Source organism: Aquarana catesbeiana, linkage group LG07, assembly GCF_042186555.1.
Source record: "Aquarana catesbeiana isolate 2022-GZ linkage group LG07, ASM4218655v1, whole genome shotgun sequence".
In the NCBI taxonomy this organism is placed as follows: Eukaryota; Metazoa; Chordata; class Amphibia; order Anura; family Ranidae; genus Aquarana; species Aquarana catesbeiana.
In genome coordinates, this window is record NC_133330.1 from 163,504,774 (window position 1) to 163,529,785 (window position 25,012).

General features: G+C 44.8%; 1 protein-coding gene across 6 annotated transcripts in view; it reads right to left on the reverse strand.

The window, feature by feature from the left end:
- Positions 1-25,012, reverse strand: part of FIRRM (FIGNL1 interacting regulator of recombination and mitosis) — a 399,519-nt gene that overhangs the window by 323,082 nt on the left and 51,425 nt on the right. The gene's annotated exons all lie outside the window — the stretch shown is intronic.

Consider the following 25,012-nt stretch of genomic DNA (forward strand, 5'->3'; position numbering starts at 1 on the left):
GGTGTTTTTTCAGTCGGCCGTAAGAAAAAAAACAGCTGATACCAAAAGGGGTGTGGTCCGCCCTGGGTGCCAACCATTGCGGGAGTGTCATCCTGGCGCCCTCAGTCCTCCGCTCCCTCCTCCTCCCCCCCTCGCCGAGATCTCCATGTTTCACAGAGCTGAATTGCCCAGCCGTAGTAACAGTGTCCCGTCTCCTGTGACAGATGGTGGGACATTGAATAAGTGTGACATGATTACAGGAGGCGGGACATTGTCACTGCATATGACGGGCACTGGTGGGGGGGGCTGCTGGGCACTGGCAAGCTGCATATGATGGGCGCTGGCAGGCTGCATATGATGGGCACTGGCAGGCTGCATATGATGGGCACTGGTGAGGCTGCATATGACGGGCACTGGTGAGGCTGCATATGGCGGGCACTGGCAGGCTGCATATGGCGGGCACTGGTGGGGCTGCTGGGCACTGGCAGGCTGCATATGACGGGCACTGGTGAGGCTGCATATGACGGGCACTGGTGAGGCTGCATTCATCTCCTGTATCATGTCTGCAGTCTTTGACCATCTCCTGTATCATGACTGCTAGAGGTGCACCGAATGAAAATTTTGCTAATACTATTAGCGATGTGTTTAAGTTTAAGCAAGAGATTGAAGACATGATACAGGAGATGGCTAGAGACTGAAGACATGATACAAGAGATGGTCAGAGACTGCAGACTGCATTTTTCTTGACCTTTCTTGCACCAACGGTGCCAATAATGGCCAACAATAAATTCATATTTAAATTGATGATATTAATCAAAAAGTTGAATACAATACAATTATATATATATATATATATATATATAAAGATATAAATATTTTTTTTAAAAAGTGTCATTTTTGGCATCGGTTTTCAGCCTAGTGCATCGTTCAGTTTCGGTACCAAAATTTCCATTTGGTGCACCCCTAATTTTTACATTATCTTTTTCCATTGCTGGTGTTTTTGTTAAGCATAAAGAATACAATTGGAGGGTGATCGATCAGCAATGGACCGTGCCACTGAAGATGAACACCTCATGTACAAGTCTATAGGGCTGACTGAACCACAGATTGTATGATACCCAGGGTGTTGTAATGAGGAACAGTACACTATTCCTTAAACTGTGATATTTCATTGGATGAAATGAATGTAAGCTCCTTGATGGCAGGGACTGATGTGAATGTACAATATACATGTGTAAAGCGCTGAGTAAATTGACAGCGCTATATAAGTACCTGTAATAACATGGCAGAAATGAAATGATCACAGAAATATGACAGTTTACAGCAACATTGCAGGCCATACACCTCTTCAGGCAGAAGAGGGCACTGTTTATCCATAAGACACTTTCCAATAATAATGTATCAGACACTTATAGAGCATAGAATTCCAGAGGAGCACGTTCTTTGGAGGGGGGCCATGATATTGCTGGTTACAATGTGATCCCCAAATATGAAAGACAAAAACAGAACATTCCATAGCTCAACTCATCAACCAGTATGCCAACTGACCAAATTAACCTGTCCAACAGTCTGCATTAAAAACAAGGATTGAGTTAGCATGCATTTGCAAATGCATAAGCTGCAAGGCCTCTTCACGGCACCCTGTGTATGCTTGCAGTCCTAACGCTACTGAATTTATAAGCATCTCCACAGCAAAAGCACGGTGGCAGCAAAGGTGTAAAATATGGTCCGGGGACACACTGTACACCTTTGCTGCCACTGTGCTCTTGCTGGGTGTCCAGTGTGCTCCTGTTCCTTAAAGGGGGATTGGGCTGCCTCCAGGCCCATCTGCCCCTCATCTATCCATTTAATGCATGTGCTTCCATTGTGGAGACGCTTATAAATTCAGTAGCGTTAGGACTGCAAGCATACACAGGGTGCCGTGAAGAGGCCTTGCAGCTTATACATGCGTTTGCTAAAGGCGTGCTAACTAAACACCTGTTTTTAACACAGACTGTTGGACAAGTTAATTTCGTCAGTTGGCAGACTGGTCGGTGAGCTGAGCTATGGAATGTTCTGTTTTTGTCTTTCATGTATTTGTCCTTCCATGTGCTCCTTGCTGTGAAGGTCAGTTATAGGTGGGGACAGGGGCCATTTGTTTGTTACTGATCCTCAAATATCCCTGAAAAAAATTCAGCTGCCAGTGGGAGACAGTTCCAGGAATCTGACAGAGGAGACATGTTGTAAGGGGAAACCTCTTACCCTGCTTGACAGGTACCTCTCCCTAATACTATTCCTATCCTGTTCCCCTAATTAGTGGGTCTCTGTCCCTATCTTACTCCTACACTGCAGGCAACCTGAATGCAGAAATCTTCTATTTAAGGAATTCTGTGTCAAGATGGCTACACAAATCAAGAGACTTCAATATCTAATAGGATTTCCATCCTCCCCAAGGAAGCCTGGAGCCCATATAGCAAGTAACAATTATTCCTCAATAATTTCCTGTCTTCCAGTTCATATTGCTTGAAAATGTGCATACAAGCATTCCACTATATTATCCTGCAGTGGCACTTTAGAAAACCGCAAGGAGTCTATAGGTCAGTTCATTTGGCAGCAGACCGAGAGAAAGGAACACTGCAATTAATGGAGAGGTTTGATGAACTCATGAAGGAAAGTCTATAAAGGATGTTCTGCTTCAAAAGTAGGGTTCCTAAACTACACTTTACAACTTTCCATGACTTAAGGACAGGTCCTTAGAGAAAAAAATATGTATAGTTTGTAGCTATCGTAAAGTATTTTTCTTGTACATTGACGGGCATAGGAGCGTATTAAATTTTTTAGACACGTGGGTTATACTGCTGCTTTTAAGGCAGTTGGGCAAAATATGTTAAGCCAGCCCCTGTATAACCCTGCCTCCAACCGTTACACCTTGGTTTTTTTGTGCAAGTAGTACATAAGGCCAATAACACAGAGGCCCTCAATAGTCTTCGAGAAAGCTTATACAGCATGTACAAACATCTTTTTTTTTTTTTTTTAAATTGTCCAATGAGGATTGCAAGAATTTAATAAACTCTTAGACTTGTTGGACGACCAAAAGCAATCCAAATAGAGTGAGCAACATTCACAGAGATATCACACAGACACAAATCAAGCTACAAAAAGGAATATCAGGAGTGATAAACACCAAAATTAAGGATTGATGAGACAGAGCCAACCAAATATGGAAATTAGTCATGATCCCAAAGCAGAAAACCCAGGATCAACCTAATGCTTCAAACCAGGAGAGGTAATTGCCAGTAAGGGAAAACAGATACCTGAACAACGATTGGGCTTCAATAGTAGTGTGAAAGACAACCAATCTTCCACAAAACTGCCTGAACAGGAAAAGAAACGTGGACCAACACCAATGAATATGTACTAGGGTAAAGGCCTAAGTCTAGTATACCTTACCCAACTCTTGACTTCAGGGATGATAGACAAAGTATCTCCAGAAAAAAAAAAAATAAAAAAGACTAACCAGATTACAGCCAGAGTCTACTTTAGATCCTTCAAAAACTTTCTCCAGGAAAAGAGAGGTTCATAATTATCAGAATGTTACCTGCTAGACAAGTAATCTCACAATCAGACATACATACTATACATGAATAGGAGATCCTTCTCAGCAGTAAATTCAAATAAAAAAAAAAAAATTATAAGAAACCCTAAGTTAGGAAAAATTAAAAAGGTACTAACCCTAAAAACTAAAAGCAGGAAAGGAGATGGTGGGGTGAACCAACACACCTGTGGTAGGCATCCCAAACGCAATACTATATAAATATCTCCAATTTAAACATTGTACCTCCTCCATTTCAGGCTAAAATATATGATCTCTTGACTAAAATGGCACCATATGCCCACCTCCTTGTGATGGTTTTGGGGGATTTCAATGCGGTTCTTGATGCGGGGTTGGACACCTCCAACCCGTCTAGGGGAAGTTCCACGGATCTGACTGGATGGAGGTCTATGGCGGATTTTACGGAGTTATGGCGTTGGAGGCATCCAACGGATAGATGCTTCTCGCATGTATCAATGGCCCACAGATCTTCAGCCAGGATAGATCTCGCCTTCGGGAATAACCTCTTGCTCCCATATGTGAAAGACATAAAATATTTAGCTGGTGGTCTGACTGATCATAATCCTCTTGCAGTTACTCGGTCTTTTGCCTCGGGAGCGGGGGGAGGAAGTTGGCGACTCTCGCCCGGTTGGGTACAAAACGAGCAAGGTTCTGCCCAGATGACTGAGGCCATACAGTCATATTGGTCCTCAAATACTGATTCAGCTGACCCTCATGTAGTGTGGGATGCATTTAAAGCAGTAACAAGGGGGGAATTTATTTCTGCCATCAAAACAACCCGTAAGCAAGATAGGGAGGAGACTGAGCTTTTACAACAAAGAGAAAGGGAAAATGCCAAAGCCCATGCGGAGTCCTCTACGAGGGTCTCGTACGATGCCTTGCTGGAGGCACGACGTTCCATTTCCATGCATTTTACGGGGCAGGTCCATGCAGATATGGTTAAAAGGGCGCAGACAGTCTTTGCTGAGGGAGATAAAAACGGGAAGCTGTTGGCCATGTTGGTTGCTGATTCCCGTCAGATTACCAACATTACACTCATTAAAACTCAGGGGGGAACTATGCTTAGTGAACCAGGGCAGATTATGCAGGAGTTTGTCAGGTTCTATTCTTCTCTGTACTCTCCAATCCCTTCATATGATGAAGGAAATCTGGATTCCCTTTTAAGTGACTTACCAATACCGAAACTTTCAGAGACTGACATGATTAATTTAGAAGCTAAAATTACAACTAAGGAAATTGAACAAGCAATTTTTACTTTCCCCCCAAACAAGGCCCCAGGACCAGATGGGTTCCCAGCGGATTTCTATAAGGCTAATGTAGAGGTTTTGGCCCCAAGAATTAATTTACTACTGGACTATTGCCATGAACATGACACCCTGCCTGATTCCATGCTGGAGGCTTATATGGTTCTCTTATTAAACCAGGGAAAAATCCACAGGACTGCGCATCATACAAATATTACATTAAATACAGACCTAAAAATTTTAACTAAGATACTGGCCATTAGATTAGCAGCAGTAATCCCCTCGATCACCAATATAGATCAAACAGGTTTTATCCCAGGCAAATCGACTGACACTAATTTAAGGAGATTATTCACTCATTTGCAAATTCAATCAATGGCTCCAAGTAATAGAATAGTAGTATCTATTGATTTCGAAAAGGCCTTTGATTCTGTTGACTGGCGGTTCATGTTTAAGGTCTTGGATATTGGAGAGTGGGTGGCCATGTTGTATAGACATCCGAAAGCAGCAGTCAGACTGGGAACATACACCTCAGATTTCTTTGAGGTGGGAAGGGGAACTCGTCAGGGTTGCCCATTATCTCCTTTCCTTTTTGCCATTGCCCTGGAGCCTCTGGCTGTAGCATTGAGGTCATCTAGAGCAATAAAATCCATCCGGGTGGGCACAATAGACGAATCCCTGGCACTATACGCAGACAACATGTTGTTATTCCTTGACGACCCCAGAGACTCCTTGAGAGCAGCTCTGGAAATTATTAACCACTTTGCAACCTTCTCAGGCTTAAAAGTGAACTGGGGTAAGTCATCAATTTTGCCAATAGATTCAGGGGCTAGGGCAGGAGCAGATCCCAATCTGCCTTTGCAGTGGGTCTCATCCATTAAATACCTGGGAGTACAGATCACGGCGAACGTTGAAGATTACATACCTCTTAATATGTTACCCCTGATAAAACCATTAAAGCAAAAGGTGCAAACATGGAGTAAACTCCCGCTGTCCCTAATAGGTCGCATCAGTTTATTAAAAATGAAATTTCTCCCTGTGGTCCTGTACTTCAAGACATGCACCTGTCTGGATTCCGAAATCGTATTTTTGGAAGTTGGACAGTATCATCTCATCCTTCATCTGGGCTCCCAAGTCCCCAAGAATTGGTTACAAGGTATTACAGGAACCGGGGGATCAAGGAGGCCTGGCATTGCCGGATTGGCAAAAATACTATAGAGCGGGGCAAATGGTTTTCGCTCACAGGTGGTTGATTGCTGAAGATGGGGATGCAGCTACAGTGTTGGAGGTGGTTCACTTGGGGTCATATGACAGTCTCCGATTTGCTCTGTTTAGGGGCTCTAGGTCGGAGCTGCCTCTGACCCTAACAATGAAGGCCACTATTAAGGCCTGGGAGACAGCAATAAAATTGGCATGTCCTAGCTATGGGGGGTGTCGCCTTCAACCCCCATCTGGATGAATCCAACTCTACCTCAATTTTTCAACTTGCCAGATCCCATGATTTGGGCTGTTAAAGGAATCAAGACATTAAAGATATCACAACATATGGTGAGCTTTTGACCTTCTCACAACTACATTCAAGACATGAGCTCCCTAACTCATACCTGTTTAGGTTTTTGCAGATTCGTCATGCTTTCCAGATGCAGTTTCGAGAGGTGAGGGTGGAGTCTTTGCCCTCGTCTCTGGAAACGTTATCAGATGAAGATTTGGTAAAGCCTCTCTCAAACACTTACAAAGAATTCTTCAAGGTAAGCCCATTAGCGATCGCCAGATGCAGAGAGAAATGGGAGGTGGAGGTTCCGGAGGTGCAGGGGGAGGACTGGGACGATCTGTGGACCCAGCCATTTAAACACCTGGTGTCCGCAAGAGACAGGCTGATTAGTTTAAATTTCTGTATAGAAGTTACTATACCCCAGCTAGATTAAACAAGATTTTCCCCACAGTCTCAGCGGAATGTTGGCGGTGCTCTTACTCGCCTGCGGATGTTGACCACATTTTCTGGAGCTGCCCCCATATTCAAAAACTTTGGACTGATATTGCCGACTTAATATCAGTACCGATTCCAATGAATGTTAGAGTGTGTTTGCTTGGATTGGTAGATGAAGTAGTACCCACACAGGCCATGCGAACAATGCTAAATGTTTTGCTCTTCTATGGAAGAAAGGCTATTTTGTTGGCCTGGAAAAAGCCTGAGGCTCTGAGTATCTCCTCATGGAAAGGCCTGGTAAATTCCATGCTACCATATTACAAAGCTACCTATGAGGCCAGAGGTTGCATGAAAAAACTTGATAGGATGTGGCAAGCGTGATTTAACTCTAGCAATACGGTAGGATAGTGGAAGAGGTGACCTAAATATAGATATTCTCATTGGATGAATCCCCTTCTTTGAAGGCCTATATATTATGTATTATATATCACATTAGTAGTTGTTAGAGGCATTCTCTGCTATGCTCGTGGACACATTAATGTAAACACAAACATACCATGAAGATTTTCTTAAGATCCTAGTATTTTGTCGAGCTGTGGTTCAAGGGAGGGGGGGGGGGGGGTTGGGGAGGGGGGATGAAGCGGTGTTAGAAAGTAGGTCTTTGTTAGATAGTTATGAGTTCATGTTGACCTTCATGGACAGTGTCCCTTGGCACGTCCACTGTTGTATATCAAGATTGTAAAATAAACAGAATTTTTTTTAAAAAAGATAGTACCTCCACCAAAAATGGGGGAGGAATGTAAACATTCACAAGAGTAAATGTCACAGAGGAAATTTGTAAGGTTAGTATAATAAATCTCCCTTCTGGGTCTGTGGTTACATGTAAGGTTTCAGCGGGAAGGGATTTAGCTAGTAGAATAGATATCCCCCGGAATAGTTTATGTGGGTAGAGTGATACGATTTTGCCAGCCATGGATGCTCAAGGGTTCTCACTTTAGTGCCGGTGAGGTGAGTTTTTTGGAGACATATAATATGGGGATGGCATTTTTTAAAACAGAAAAGACTAGGGATCTCTTTTGGGGTGCATTCATTCTTCTAGTGTTCCATGACACTATCTTCAAAGGCTTTGCCATTCTAAGTCATACATCATATCACAGTCACATAGAAATGTAAATGCCTTCACACTTAATACCTGGTAGGCCGTGCCACTCTGAGCATATCTAAACATATCTTCAAGATACTGCATATAGCTGCCTCTGCAGCTGCACGAGCTATCAGTTAATAAACCAGGAAAAAAAAAAAAACTGTCCTGGGCAGTACCCGTAGAAGATGCAAAAAAATCAAAAATGAGAGTGTCCCAAAAAAGAGAGAAAAAAAAAAAAAAAAAAAGAGCAAAAAAACCTTTGCCCCCCTGCCGCTCGGCCAACCCCAACATAGCGAGCCTTGGATCCCTGAACTGAAGAAACCTGAAGGGCACCCTTTAAACTGGGGGAGAACTGTCCTGTGGCTTCGCCACCAACTGGTGTGGGATGGTAGTGGAATCCAGAGTGACCCCCGAACAGTTCTGCATATGGGGGGGATGTAGCATAGTTCAATAGTAGATGGAACAAATTGCATAAATGCAATCAGTTAAATGCATAAATGCAATCAGTTAAATGCAAGTAGCCTGTATAGGGGGACTCAGATCTGACGATAGGAAGGAGGTCTAGTCTGTAAGGGTGAAAGATGACAGGATAACAGTTCACAGTTCTGCTGTGGGGGGTGGAATATCCTTATGGAAAACCAAAACGGTCTGCTGGGCATAGTAGAGGAACTCCCATGTGTAGGGAGAAAGGTATCTCCACATTCAGCTCAGGGCAAGTGTAGATGGGGATTGTAGGGGTTAGAGCCTCAGGCTTTAAACTGCTCTGCGTCTTGGTGGAACTCCATATCGGTCATTGAGCCTTGCCATCATGAGTGATGCGCAGCTTTGCAGGGAAAAGCATGGCATAGAAGAGACCCTCTGTGCGTAATCGAGCCTTTACTGCTGCAAAGCTGATGCGCTGCCTCTGGACATCCGCTGAAAAGTCAGGGTATACTGAAATGGTACTGCCATTGTATTTTAAGGGGCCTTTCTCCCTGGCGAAGCGAAGGATGGCAACCTTGTCTTGGAAGTTGAGGAGCCGGGCAATAATGGAGCGGGGTGGTGCTCCAGAGGGTGGGGGGCGCGGAGGGGTGCGATGTGCCCGCTCAATCACATGGGAAAAGGATGGTGCGTCTGTAATGGAAATTTGTACGTTCTGTATATAATTGTATTCTATTTTGTATGTATTGCACACTGCCCTCACTGTGCACACAGCACTAATAATGCTTTCAGTACATGTTTACATTCTTTCGAGTCCTGATTAGAATTAGCCTTCCTATGTTACGCCCCTTGTTACCATAAACGTACAATTGTAATATTAATGTGATACCTACGTAATCATGTGTATAAAAACCTTCAATTGCGTCATAATAAAGCAGAACAGTTATTTGGAAAGATGCTGAGCGTATCTTTTGTGTCTGTTCCCTACTGCAGTAGTTATTAATTTGGAACCACTAATCAATATGAGGATAGGAGTTGCCTATCATCAGCATGGCGAGCCAGCCAGGAGTGGATTCCAATTCCAGGTGACCCTGAGTATCCGAAACGAGGCGCTTGAGACGATCCAGGAATTTGATAATCAGCCGGCTGAGGTAAGCCTTTTGCTTACATTTGAGTTCAGACATCCTTGTTTGGTAAGGCATTTTCGGGACAAAGGGTACCTATTTTACACCCCTTAATCGAACTGTATTGATTGGTGGTTACATGTTATGTTGTCCCTGTCTATTGTCCATCGGAGTGTTATAGATAAGAAAGGGAAGAATAGTGCGGTTCACAGGTATTTGTAGTACATCTGCTAGATAAAGTAGTTTAGAGGCAAGAGGGTATAGGCACACATAGAGAAGAGAGAAGACTGGCCAGTCATTATGGGCATTGAATTAAGTAAGGGAATGAAGGGTAAGAGACCCTCAAAAATGCCCAGCGCAAGAGGAGCGCTATATATGAACCGAAGGTGCGGTTCCGCCTATACTGAGCCCCTAGATTAATGGTTAAAGTGGACAGGGATCCACAATGGGTAACTGGGTTACCACCAAGGTCCACAGGGACTAAGAATCATGCAGAGTAAACAGCTAGAGAAACAGCTATGTGAGCAGGATGGATGAAGGGTGACATTAACACTAGACAGAAAGGGACATTTTCATGTTAGTAAAATCAGAAACAGAGAAATGAGAGGTAAAACGGAATACTTTATATGTTGTCAGAGAGGGAAGATGGGATGAGCACTGTGGCTGCCCGTTTGATCATAGAAGCTAGATATAAAATATATCTGAACAAAATAAGGATAGCAGAATTTAGGCAGGGAAATATTAAAGAGTTAAAAGAAAGTGAGAGAATGATATGCATGTGTTGTCTAGAAATGGGAAAAAGTAAGCGATTTTGGAGAGATATTGGTGTATGTGTGTGAATGCTGGGACCTTTAGTTCTATCCCTTGTGTGTGTCATGTATGCAGATGTGACCCCCTCCTTTGTGCTCTCATGAAAGAATGTGGCTGAGATGAGAGGTCAGTGATAAGCTGGAAGGACACCATGCCAATTCCATTTTTTTACACAAAACATTTATAACAAAATGTGCCGGGTTAACGAATCTAATGATAAACAATGTGATCACAATTATTTTTTTAACCACCTGACATCCGGCCGTAGCCGAATGACGGCTTCAGCGCGGATGTCAATTCCCGGGAGGCCGTCATATGACGTCCTCCCCTTTCCTCGCTCCCCGTGCGCGCTCACGAGCGCGCAACGGGGAAATTCTGTGTTGGCCGTGTCCCTTGGACACAGCCAATCACAGATCGCTGTAAACGGCCAATCACAGCGGCCGTTTACAGCGTGATCGCTGCCTCCAATGAGAGATGATCTAAAATGTAAACAATTGAGATCATCTCTCATTGCCGGCTCTCTCTCCTCACACAGAGACAGCGTGTGAGGAGAGAGAGAAACTGTCAGCGATCTGTGAGTTTGTAATTAACATTTACTGTGCCTACAGTGCCCACAGTGCCCATCAATACAGTGCCCCATCAGTACAGTGCAGCATCAGTACAGTGCCAATCGGTGCCCACCTGTGCCAATCGGTGCCCACCTGTGCCAATCGGTGTCCACCTGTCTGCCCAGCGGTGATTAGTGTCCAGCTGCACATCTGCACAATCAGTGCCCACCTGTGCCACCTCATCAGTGCCCACCTGTGCCACCTCATCAGTGCCCACCTGTGCCACCTCAGTGCACATCTGTGCTGCCTCAGTGCACATCTGTGCCGCCTCATCAGTGCCCATCTGTGCCGCTCCATCTGTGCCGTCCCATCAGTGCACATCTGTGCCGTCCCATCAGTGCACATCTGTTCCACCTCGTCAGTGCCCACCTGTGCCGCCTCGTCAGTGCCCACCTGTGCCGCCTCATCAGTGCCCACCTGTGCCGCCTCATCAGTGCACATCTGCACATCTGTTCCACCTCATCAGTGCACATCTGTTCCACCTCATCAGTGCCCCCTGTGCCACCTCAGTGCCCATCTGTGCTCATCAGTGCCGCCTCATCAGTGCAGGCTTAGCAACCATGGCCAAAAGAAGCTTTTCCGCCGAGGAGGCGTACCAAATACTGTCCCAGGCCGACGAGAGCAACGGGGAGCTCTCTTTTTCAGATTCCCTTTCCGATTCCGAGTCGGACATAAACTATGAGCCAGTCCTCAGTAGTGAAACACTGAGTGACTCAGAGGAGGAAGAGATGCGGCCCGCCAAACGAAGGCGTTCTGGTGGGGAGGCAGTGGCATCTACCAGCACGGCAGTCCCGTCCACCAGCACGGCAGTCCCGTCCACCAGCACGGCAGTCCCGTCCACCAGCACGGCAGTCCCGTCCACCAGCACGGCAGTGCCTCGGCAAGAAAGGCCAAGGACCCAAGCCAGCCTTCCCTATGCCCTGCAGAACCCCTTGTGGCTTCCTCCTAATTCAGGAGAAGCCAACATTCCCCCTTTCACTGCCCAGCCAGGAGTCCAGGTGAACACGGAGAATTTTTCCCCAATAGATTTTTTTAATTTATTTTTTACCGAGGACATGCTGTCAAGTATTGTGGCCCAGTGCAACCTTTATGCACATCAATTCATTGCGAATAATCCAACGTCCTACTATGCCCGTCCCTACGAATGGAGAGACCTAACGGTGGTGGAGTTGAAGGTTTTTTTAGGGCTCACATTTAACATGGGACTCACGAAAAAAAACACTTTGCTGTCCTATTGGTCAACCCACCCCCTCCAACACCTGCCAATATACTCCAAGGTGATGCCCAGAAACAGATACCTCATGATATTGAGGTTTCTTCATTTCAACGACAATACCCAGTGCCCTCCCCAAAATGACCCAAACTATGATAGACTTTTCAAAATTCGGCCACTTTTAAATTATTTTTCTGCACTATTCCCCCTGCTGTTTACCCCAGACAAAAACATATGTGTGGATGAGTCCCTTCTTAAGTTTAGTGGCAGGCTTAAGATGAAGCAATATATTCCCAGTAAAAGGGCACGCTATGGGGTGAAGGTATACAAATTATGTGACCGAGTCACAGGTTACTTGTATGCCTTCAAAGTGTACGAAGGGAAGGACACCCAGCTGCAACCCCCTAATTGCCCAGACTACTTGGGATCAAGCGGGAAAATTGTTTGGGATCTCACATACCCCCTACTGGAGAAAGGCTACCACCTGTACGTAGATAACTTCTACACATCTCTGCCCCTGTTCCACAACCTGCATCGGATGAAGACGCCTGCATGTGGTACCATCAAAAAGAACCGGAAGGGCTTTCCTCAAAGTCTGGTCAATAAAAAATTGAGAAAAGGAGAAACGGCGAGTCTACGAAACAACGAGATTTTGGCAGTGAAGTGGAGAGACAAAAGAGATGTATACATGTTGTCTTCAATCCACGATGATACCTTCATGGAAGTCCCCAGAAGAAATGGCCCCATACAGAAACCTAAATGCGTCTTTGACTATAATTTGTTTATGGGGGGAGTCGACTTGAATGACCAGATGCTGGAACCGTACCTTGCCACAAGACGGACATACCATTGGTATAAGAAAGTCGCAATTTATTTTTTTAATTTGGCCATCTACAATTCTTATGTCATTTATCGTAACTCCACCCAAAACCCCAAACGCTTCCTTGGCTACCAGGAGGACGTTTTCACTGCCCTTACATTCCCGAACGGCCCCCCAGAAAATATCCGATCTGATGTTCTAAGTCGACTCTCCGAACGCCACTTCCCAGATAAGATCCCTCCCAAACCAACAGGCCAACGACGGCAAAAAAAATGTAAGGTGTGTACCAGAGCTGGATTCAGAAGAGACACATCTTATTATTGTGCACAATGTCCTTCTGAACCAGGCCTCTGCGTAGGTGAATGTTTTCGTCGTTACCATACTTCAGTAAATTATTAGTAAAGTATGGTAAACGTAAGCCTCCGTTCCTGCAATTTACCCTCACACCCCTTATGCCACTGCCTCCTCTGTAACTGACCCTGGCTTGTTATTTGACCACGCTTCTGCCTAACGATTCTGCATATACCTCTGCCTGATCTGGAACTGACCCTGGACTGTTATTCGACCATGCTTCTGCCCAACAATTCTGTACATACCTCTGCCTGATCTGGAACTGACCTTGGACTGTTTGACCATGATATTTGCCTGCCTCTTGGACTGATCTTGTACCCTGCAACTGGACTAGTGGGATTCAACACAGGGGTCTCACATATGTGAGGGGCTCCAGAATTGTTTTTCTGGATGAAGAAAACAATTTATTTTGTTTTCTCAATCCTAGATTAGGGTCTGGAGACTCGGAGGCTTCAAAGAGATTTGGGTGGGAGAAGCCTCTACCCCTGTCCCCATTCTGTCCTGAACGAGGCCCTACTTCTGCCTGTAGGACTTACTGCCGTCACGCCTCTGCCTGTTGCACTGACCACACCACATGGACCTGCCTACTACCAGGACCAATATTTTTGGCACTGCGGACAATATCTCTGCCTGCACTGACCCTGGACTTTATATGGACAGTAACCCTGCCTGCTGCCTGGACAATTGTGTTCGCCGCTGCTGACCAAGTCCCTGCCTGCTGCCTGGACCAGTGCTATCCTCCTGTGTACAACTGCGCTACTACAACCACAGGTAATCTTTTTTGTTTACGCTTTGCTCAGCATAATGTATTTTGGGGTGTAATTCTTGGTATGTGCATGCTATGTGTCCCTGGAACACCTGACGGTGTTCCTTGCATGTTTGGCCTCTGTATGTGGCCAGGCAGTGAAAAAGTCCCACACATGTGGTATCGTAATACTCAGGAGGAGTAGCAGAATGTATTTTGGGGTGTCATTTTTGCTATCTAAATGCTATGTGTTGGAAATATCTTATAAACGGACAACTTTGTGTAAAAAAAAATGCGTTTTCATTTTTTTCCATATTTTCCAAAAACTTCTGGAAAAAAATAAACCATTCAAAAGACTCATTATGCCGCATAGATTATACGTTGGGGTGTTAGCTTTCCAAAATGGGGTCATTTTGTGGGCGTTTCCATTGTCCTGGTGCTCCAGGGCCTTCAAAAGTGCAATAGGTGGTTGAGAAATGTGATGTGTAATTTATGCTCCTAGAACACCTGATGGTGCTTCATGCATGTTGGGCCTCTGTATGTGGCCAGGCAGTGAAAAAGTCCCACGAATGTGGTATCGTAATACTCAGGAGGAGTAGCAGAATGTATTTTGGGGTGTCATTTGTGGTATACACATGCCATGTGAGAGAAATAAGCTATTACAATGACAATTTTGTGGGAAAAAAAAAAAATCTCAAATTTGCAAAGAATTGTGGGAAAAAAATACAACTTCAAATAACTCACCATGCCTCTAACTAAATACATTGAAATGTCTACTTTCCAAAAAGGGGTTATTTGGGGGGCATTTGTACTTTCCTGGCTTGTTAGGGTCTCAGGAAATGAGATAGGCCTCAGTACATCAGATGTGATAATTTTTTTATGATTTGCACCATAGCTTGTAGACTCTAAAACTTTCACACAGACCAAATAATTTCCACAAATTTTTGGTTATTTTTACCAAAGATATGTAGCAGTATAAATTGTGGCCAAAATGTATGAAGAAAAATTACGAGTTTGCAAAATTTTATCACAGAAATTAGAAAAAATGTGTTTTTTTTCAAAATTTTCGGTCTTTTTTCATTTATAGCGCAAAAAATAAAAAACCCAGAGGTGATCAAATACCACCAAAATAAAGCTCTATTTGTATGAAGAAAAGGACAAAAAAATCATTTGGGTACAGTGTTGCATGACTAAGTAATTGTCATTCAAAGTGTGAGAGCACTGAAAGCTGAAAATTGGTCTGGATAGGAGGGGGGTTTAAGTGCCTAGTAAGCAAGTGGTTAATCTGTTTTCCAGACATGGTAAAATGGTTACATTTAACCATGTATTGCACAAATTGAAAAAGGGAAATTAAGTAAAATTAAGTAATAATGAGTATTCATTTCTAATATGAGTTTAACAATTTTATTAATAATATAGATATATTGAAACTGGTTTAGACAACCTTTGGTTGGAAATGAAATCCAGGTTATTGGGGAAATTTGTAAAAATGGGATTAGTTGAGATTAAGATAACAATTTTGTAATTTTACATTTATACAATAAGCCCTTATTGAGAGGAAAAAAGATTAAGATAAGGTTGTTATTTGGAATACAGCTGCCATAATATTTAACAAAGTCAAGATGGACGGGATACATAAGAAGTTTTTCTACAAAAATGACATTTTAAGGTTTTTGATAATAACTTGATGTGCGGTCCATGATGTGAGAGTTATAATAAATAAAATTCAAATATAATAGACCCATCACATCAAGTCCACACACCCTGTTAGGATAGATGCCACCTGCAGCCAGTTGTTTTATAGTTTTTGATGCTTTCTGGTCCATCATACAGATTGTTGATCCTTTTGTTTTTACTTATTTTTATTTTTGAAATCCAAAGCAGAATGTGTGGATTGTGAAATGATGTTCCCCTTTTCCTTGTAAGTGTCGTGGTATAAGCAGAAGAATATTTTGGATTTATGGGCATCTCTCCATGACCGCAGGGGTATTTTTATCATTTATTATAATATTGCCAGGAAAAAGTTGTCTTTTGAAACATGAAACTGGAGTTCTTACACAAACAGTGTGATAGAAAACAAGCCATTGTAATATATTTATGGAAGCTGGACCCAGTAATGAAGGGTTCACCCCGATATATCAGGCTGTAGCTTTTATGCAAAGGTGCTATTAGACAAAAGTTAGATATTGTTTTGGTCAAACATTTAATTTTGAATGGTCCGACATTCTGTGCAGCAAATATACAGCTAACTAAATGTCTAATGAAAGGTTTAAAATATGAGTTTGTTTATGTACAACTCTAACAATGAAAAACGCGTACATTTATTCAAAAGAAAGGAAAAACCATGTGTTAAATTGATGGTGTAGGAATCAGCTGCTGTGAGCCCAGTGCAGGACACACTCCCTGAAGACCCAGATATTGAATTTTTTGTAGATTTGAGTATGCAGTTTATCACCCAGAAGGATACTCTGTATTCAAAGTCATTGGATCCTTTTTCCCCAGCTCAAGAAGCAGAGCTCCATGTTTTAGCAAAGCCTGTGAGCTATAAAAAGAATGTATATTTATATAGATAGTCGAGATATAGAGAGCTTTTGGTTCCATTTGAAGGACCAGAAGTTTGTTTTTACTTCGGCAGGTAAACCAATAAAGCATGCCAAGTTAATTTGATTGGCTGTTTTCAGCCTTCCAGGTTCTTGCTGAGGTAGCCATATTAACTTTCACACATGGAAGCAGACCAGGCGACTCTAAGGATGCTGCATTTACAGCCCCGGACACTAGATGGGTCTGTGCAACTCGCAGATTCCACCCCAGTTCTGGCTCAGTATAGCTGGGATTAATAATTCAACTTTAAGGACCCCAGAACTAGAACAAGTGGTCCACAGGGGGCAACTTCTTATGAAACAGGACTTTGGAAAAGGTGATCATTTATGTCTGCCAGACACTCTTTTCCCTCCAGCTTGACACATGGACCGTGTCATCATTCACAAGAAGTTATGGCTGCCTTAGTAAATGAGCGTGGTATAGAGCCAGGGTTCTCCACAGTTGTTTTTATAACATACCACTTCTTGTTTTACCTGTTACCAAAGGTGTTACCAAAAGCTGAACATCCCTTCCAGAGATTACAAAAAAAAGATATATCCAGATGCCCGACAAGAGCCGAGATACACATACCCGAGTGTTCTCGGCTTTTTTCGGCGCCGCTCACAGTCACGCCCAGTCCCGCCCTATGATGGACATAACACAGGTCCAGGGGCGGGACTGGGCGTGACGGCGGCGCCGGAAAAAGCCGAGAACACTCGAGTATGTGTATCTCGGCTCCCTGCAGTCTCGGCGCCATTTTTGAATCTACCCACGGCTGTGTATGTCGGCAGCGACCGCGGCAATTGCCGCGATCGCTCCGATGACACAGAAATCGGCGGGGATCGGCCTATAACACGCACCCACGATTTTCCCCTGATTTTCAGGGGAAAAAAGTGCGTGTTATAGGCCGATAAATACGGTAATTGTATTCTATTTTGTATGTATTGCACACTGCCCTCACTGTGCACACAGCACTAATAATGTTTTCAGTACATGTTTACATTCTTTCGAGTCCTGATTAGAATTAGCCTGCCTATGTTACGCCCCTTGTTACCATAAACGTACAATTGTGATATTAATGTGATACCTACGTAATCATGTGTATAAAAACCTTCAATTGCATCATAATAAAGCAGAACAGTTATTTGGAAAGATGCTGAGCGTATCTTTTGTGTCTGTTCCCTACTGCAGTAGTTATTAATTTGGAACCACTAATCAATGTGAGGATAGGAGTTGTCTATCATCAATTTAACCGAGTCACGTCAGACCCAAAAATTTCCCTTAGCCAGTTATAGAGGAACTTTTCAGGGCGAGGACCCTCTGCACGTTCAGGGAAGCCCACGAATCGCAGGTTGTTCCTTCGGGAACGATTTTCCAGGTCATCAATTTTGACGCAAAGGGCCGCCATTTCCCCTGTATGATCCCTCACTGTGGCAGATAGGGGATGGACAACATCCTCAAGGAAGCTGATGCGTTCCTCTGCTTCCCCTGCTCTATCCCTTAAGTTTTGTACGTCTTGCTTTAGGAGAGAAAAGTCCATGTATAATGATGCTATCTGAGCAGTGAGGGAGGCTTTACAGTCCTGAATAGCAAGCATAATGGAGGCTAGGGTAGGTTCAGTGGAGGGGGAGCTTGGGCTGGAGCTATCTTCACTGTCCATGTGGAGGCTCTGGGACTGCAGTGGGTCAGGCTGTGTGTCTCTAGTAGCAGGGGCAAAGATACTCACCATTGTATCCTGTTTGTTGAGAGCAGAGACCGACGGCTGCAGCAGCATGTCATGCTGCTCTGCCTGTGTCCTGGAGCCATCTTGCCTTCGGAGCCTGGCCGCCTGTCCCGACATCGATACTGTCGCGGTGGGCCCGTATTTTACCATGGATGCCAGTCTGGAACATTCTCACAGCCGTGGGGAACAATTTAAGGCCTTTCTGGAGCAAATCGGGCTCAGGATGACTGCAGGATGACTGCAGGATGCCGCTCGGAAGCTGGAACTGTGGCTTTACAATTCTGCTCTCTCTGCCATCTGGACACGCCCCCTCCCCCAGCCAGGTTTTTAACCACAGAGCCCTTCTGACTGAATTAGTAAGGGCTGCGCTTTTGCTGTCATGCTGATAGGCTACAGCTGCTGACAGTGTTCAAAAAGAATCAAGGATTTCTTGCTTAGGAGAATCAGCTATGATATGAGCCTTAAGCTGATTCATCCAATACTCCATATTCCTGGAGACGCAAGTAGTTACCATTGCTGGCTTGAGGTTGCCCATGATGGATTGCCAAGCCCTCTTCAGTTGTTGATCCATCTTTTTATCCATGGGGTCATTAAAAAACCCCATGTCCTCAAATGCTAGATCAGTTGATCTTGACACTTGAGAAAAGGCTGCATCAAGTTTTGGAACCTTGTTCCAGAGAGCCGCTGGGTCTTCATCAAAAGGGAACCTTCTCTTATGAGCCCTTGAGAAGAAAGGTTTTCTTTCAGGATCAGTGCATTCTTTTTCGACTGTCTCAAATTACTGCGCGGACTGGAAAGGTACGAGTTTTGAGCTCGCTGAGTCCTGCATACATCCTGTCACGTAAAGACAATTCTTTAGGCTCTTCCTCTAGGCGCAAAGTAGCATAGATTGCCCTTAAGAAGCCGTCTACTTGGTCCATAGACAACTTGTATTTGGAGGGCATATTCTCCAGCTCGTCCTCTGATTCTTCTTTAGACTGTGAGGGGGAAAGCCCTTCCTGATTAAGAGGACCCACTTTTGCCTCCACTGCCAGGACTAGCAGCGAGCCTTGAGAGGATTGTGAGGTAGTAGGCTGACTTGAGGATGGATTTGTAAGTGAGGATCTAAAGGAATGAATGGTAGCATCCAGTTACTTTTTAACAGATGCGATCAGATCGCTGTATGCGGAAGAAGCTTCTTCCTTCAAAGAGTCAATGCATGCTTGACAAAGTCTTTTTCCAGCCTTCAGGTAACTTAGATTTTCAAGAAGGACATTTCTTTTTAATCCCTGGGTCAGAGCTCTTGGCCTGCCATGAGAAGGGGAAAAAAAGCAAAAAAGAAAACCATCCTTTTGAGTCAACCTGAACCTTTTCAAGATGCTCACCACAGGTGCACAGTGAGAAACAGAACACAGACTCATGACAGGCCCCCGCCACCAGGGGGGAAAAACTCAAACCCCACTATTAACTAGGGAGAAGAGAGCTAGAGAGAGACCCCACAGTAAAAATAGAGCAGAACATCCAGTCTGCCACTTACCTGGGTCTTGCTGATGCCCGTGCCTGTCCCACTTGCTGCGGTTCCCGAGTCCATTGCTGGTGCTGCAGCATGATGCGTGTGGCAAACGCCGGTTCCGGACTCCATTAGCGCCTCTGTGCCAGACTGGAACCGGAACTATAGGCACCAGACCTATTCCTCCCTCCTCCCCCTGAGCTTTCCAGCCAAAATGACGGCCAGCGCCTGCTCGTCAGATGCCGCCCCACTTCCGGTTACCTCACATCCGGCGGATGCAGTCCTCTGACTGCCCTTCCCAAGATGGCTGCGGCGTGAGGAAAAAGGAACATGTCCTGGAGCAAAAATGAGCGACCGAACATGCCTAACGCCCCTGCCTGGAAACCGCGACCCCTGAGCACTGGATCTCCCCGAGCACTGACAAGGGAGAAGGAGCCCATCCACCCAGCACTACATCAGCCTGTGGAGATGGGAGGAACCAGCTCTCTGAGGTAAGTAAAAAAATAGTGGAGTAGGGAGCCTGGCCTCTCAGGACAGTACCTTGAGAGCTCCTAACTCCCCCATGTGTTCCCTCCGGAGGAAAACACAAAAACCAATGATAAGTGGGAAGGAGCCTTCTTTTAAAGATTGGTGGAGGTGTGTTTCCTGACAAGTGGGTGGAGCCACTTTCTCAAGGTGCTGTCCTGAAAGATGTTAAGGGAAATATTTGTTCTCCAAACTACACTATTTCTGAGTTCACAGCTTCAGCCTTTGAAAGTCTACAAACCAGGACTTATTTGGGCCATCATCTCCCCGAATCCCTTTAGCCTTATGTAGTGCATCTCTCTGTTTTAAATTTGAGCCATGGGGGCAGGACCCCCAATCTCTTCTTCTCTTCCCCTTACCCCACTCCTAACCCTCCTGAAACTCCCCTGTTCGCTTGGCAGTACTCTCCTCCCCCACCCTTTCGCCTCTTTCCCAACTTTCCTTTTTCATCCTTGTAAAAGACTAGTGTAGCCTTAGACCAGTGTTTCTCAACTCCAGTCCTCAAGGCGCACCAACAGGTCATGTTTTCAGGATTTACACTATTTTGCACAGGTGATTTGATCAGTTTTCACTGCCTTAGTAATTGACCACAGCCGTTTCATCTGAGGGAAATCCTGAAAACATGACCTGTTGGTGCGCCTTGAGGACTGAAGTTGAGAAACACTGCCCTAGACACTAAGCCATGGTTTCCTTCAATAAGTGTTTTCAGTGTTATTTCTGTACGATTTGTTGTATACATTGAACTTTTGCCTCAAATGGGCTATACCAGTACTAAAAAGCATGAAAAAGGTGCCCCTCTGAATCATGCCTAAAAAGGTGATTTAAGGTTGTGATATCCACAAAAAAACCTGCCTAGTATATGAAAATATGATTGTAGGAATCATAAAAAAAAAAAAATAGCCTTGTAAAGAGTGGAATCTTCGGTAGAGAGAGCAGGGCTAGAAATCCTAGCAAAAAACAGTTGTTTTATAGAAAATAGGAAGGAATATAAGAAAACTTCCTCAGAAAATCATACTTTAAGTGCAGAAGAGGATCTATCTACCAGAAAACAGGTCCAACAAAGGCCTTTCAACTCACAGCATTTAGTTGGTTAGTTGGTAATACGTTAGGGAATCACACAAATTATTATCAAAGGAAACTTTAAAAATGTGGGACGCATCAGATGCTTGGATTTGAAGGCCAATATCTTGACTCCAAGAAGAAAGAAACATGGTCAAGAAGTAGAAATCTGACCATAATCATTTTCAGGAATACAGAATCCATTTAAATACGAGGGGGAAGTCTTCAAAGATTTTGGAGGTGAAGATAATCCCAAATGAGATAGCAGAGGTCAGATTAAAAGAGCAACCAAGAGAAGGAGCCCCATTCCAATTGGGTATCTGTTCTAAAATCCAGAATAAAAGGAGAAAAAAGTGGATATAACCATTTGGAGAATCCCAATTAACACATAAATTCCAAACTTGCCAGAGTGTGCATGTCAGGGATCTGTCAGCACCAGACCGGCGCATGTGCGTACGCCTATGCGCCGGCGCGCCCGTTTAGGCAATACAGCAATCTCCAGCTGTTACTGTGCGTCAGCGCGGCGCTCGGGCGCGTGTGCGCGTACACATTCGCATTAGCGCCGTTTGGCGCCAAAAGGTGCATAAAAGTTCTCCTGCTGCAGGGATGCGCTGCTGTTTCGTCTCAGCTCTGTGGATCTGCTTAACCTGTACCTGATTGATTACCCCTTTCACCCGGCTTGTCTGACCATCCCTCCTTCTCCAATCCGACCCGGCCTGCCTGACCCTGCTTCTGCATCTACCAATAACGTTGCCGACCTCTGCCTGCCTACCGACTCTGCTTCTGCCTGCTGTATTAACCGCCTTGCTACCTGCTGATCCGGACTCTCTGACCCTGCCTGTGCCTGCCGTCTGCTGCTGTGCTGTTGCACCCTCAGCTCCTGCTCCAGGGACTTCTGCATCTGCATCTTCAGCGCTGCAGCCTGCTGCTTCCCGATTCCACCTCACCTGCAGTCCAGCCATCCCTGGAGGGATCTCTACTCTGCTCCAGCATCAGAGCCTTTCATCTCAACAGGCACCTACCCCACTGTGTTCACAAGACCAGTGTCCCCACTCCAGTGGCTCTTGAACCAGCGTTGTATGAGAGGTCTTCTCCTACAAGTCAGGCTCGCTACCAGGTACCTAACAGTACGAAACTGCAGGAGATACCTCCCCGATGAAGGAGATCTGCACACACCTTGCGGCCCTCACTCAAGCGGTGCAAGCCCTTCAGGACAATTATAACATCAGGCTATGCCATCGTGTGACTACCCACTGTACCAACAGATGGTCCCCCAGCCCTGATGAACCTATTTTGAGAAAGGTAGGAGAGAGCTAAACAGGACGCCCTCTCTCTGCGCCAATGTAGCAGGAGCTACCAGCAATCGGCTGAATGTAATGCGGCAAAGAATGTTGTCAAATAAACAAAAAGGCGGGAAATGACATGGACTTTCACTGTATTGTTCATTTCAGCACAAGAGACTCCATTTTGTCCACAATGTTGAAATGTGTTCTGTAACCTTCACTTAACACAGACACAACTTCTGCTAGAAGCGCTCTCTGTCTCTACTCCCCCCTCCCACAGTTTTAATTTTGCAATTGTTCTATTCGCTAGCTTTTAACAACATATTTCTATTTGTTCGTTTTTAATAACATCTCACGCCACCCGTTTCTTATCCATGTATAAAATAACATGTAATAAATTTTGTCTGAACAGACATTTTAAACACAGTGATTGCGTCCTGTGAATCTGTTCCTGCAATTGCAGTTAACTTTTATTTTTAGAGTCACAACCAGAAAAGCCGAGTTAGACTTACCGGTAACTCCTTTTCTGAGAGTCTTCCAGGACAGCCCATGAGACCTTGGGCTCCTCCTACCAGGACAGGAAACACGTTACCCCCACCAGATAAAAGGGGCGGTCCTCCAAGCCCATGTCAGTCTTCTCAAGAACCGTAGGACCCTGCAAAACATATGCATAATACACATAACTTCAGACAAAACCGGGTGGGAATCCAGCTGTCCTGGAAGACTCTCAGAAAAGGAGTTACCGGTAAGTCTAACTCAGCTTTTCTCCAAGCGTCTTCCAGGACAGCCCACGAGACGATGAGCCAGAACTTACCAGTCTAGGGAGGGACAACTGCCTGAAGGACCTTACGACCAAACGCCTGCTCCTGAGCTGATAGGAGATCCAGGCGATAATGTTTAATGAAGGTCGAGTAACTTGACCATGTGGCAGCCCTGCAAATTTGTTCCGGTGAGGCACCAGCCCTCTCAGCCCAAGACGTAGACAAGGCTCTAGTTGAGTGCGCAGTAACAAAAGGTGTAGGAACCTCCCCAATTTTGTAAGCTTCCGAGATGGCTTGCTTAATCCATCTAGCCAATGTGGCTTTAAATGCACTATTCCCCTTGTGAACTCCAGAAAAGAGGACAAATAAGGCATCAATTTTCCTAAAGGTCTTGGTGACCTTCAGATAGATTAAGAAAATCCTTCTTACGTCCAAAAAACTAAATTTTCTTTCTAGGTCGCCCTGTGGCAAACTACAAAAGGTTGGTAGTACAATGTCCTGAGATCGGTGGAATGTACTGACCACCTTGGGCAAAAAACCTGGATCGGTTCGTAAAACAACTCGATCCTCAAAAATTGTGAGGAAGGGCTCCCTTACTGATAGGGCCTGCAACTCACTTACCCTACGAGCTGAGGTAATAGCTATAAGAAAGAGTCTTTAATGTAAGTAATTCTACCAGAGTTTGAAGTACTAGGGACAGGTCCCAAGTTGGACAACTTCTCACCACTGCTGGTCTGGCCCTAGAGATAGATTTGAAAAATCTGGCTATAGTGGGATTTTCCAGGAGAGAAAACTGGAGGAACACACTAATAGCTGCCGCCTGTACCTTTAAGGTACTAACTGAAAGACCTTTGTTGACACCCTCTTGGAAAAATTCCAAAATAGACGGAATATCATGAGTTAATCTTTCATTTTCAGATAACCATGAGTTAAACCTTTTCCAAACTTTGGAATATATGGCTCTAGTGACCAGCTTCCTACAATTTACGCGAGTCTTGACTACCTTGTCAGAGAACCCCTGGGCGCTTAGTATCTTTTCTTCAGATACCAGGCCGTCAAGTTTAAGGAAACCACCTGAGGGTGTGATACTGGACCCTGCAATAGTAAGTCTTCTCTTTTCAGAAGACTCCACGGAGTCTCTGAAACCAGAGATTGCAGCAGGGAAAACCATGGCCTCTTGGGCCAAAATGGGGCAATTAGAATGAGATCCGTCTTCTCTAGCAGAAACTTCCGGAGGACTTCTGGAATCAGTCTGATTGGCAGGAAGGCATAACATAGGCCTGTAGGCCATGGGTTTGCCAGAGCATCGATCCCCAAGGCTTGGTCTTGCGGTTGTTTCGGTTTGCGAACAAATCCGCTACGGGATAACCTCATCTCCTGGTGAGGTCTGCTAAGACTTCGGGATGAAGGGACCAGTTGTCTCGGTCTATCCAGTGACGGCTGAGATAATCTGCCAAGCAACTGTTTGTCCCCTTCAGGTGTACAGCCGAAATTGAAGCTAAATTCCCCTCTGCCCATGAAAGGATCTCCTGGGCAATGGACTGAAGCATCTGGCTTCTCGTGCCTCACTGCTTGTTGATATACGCGACTGTCGCGATATTGTCTGACAGAATTT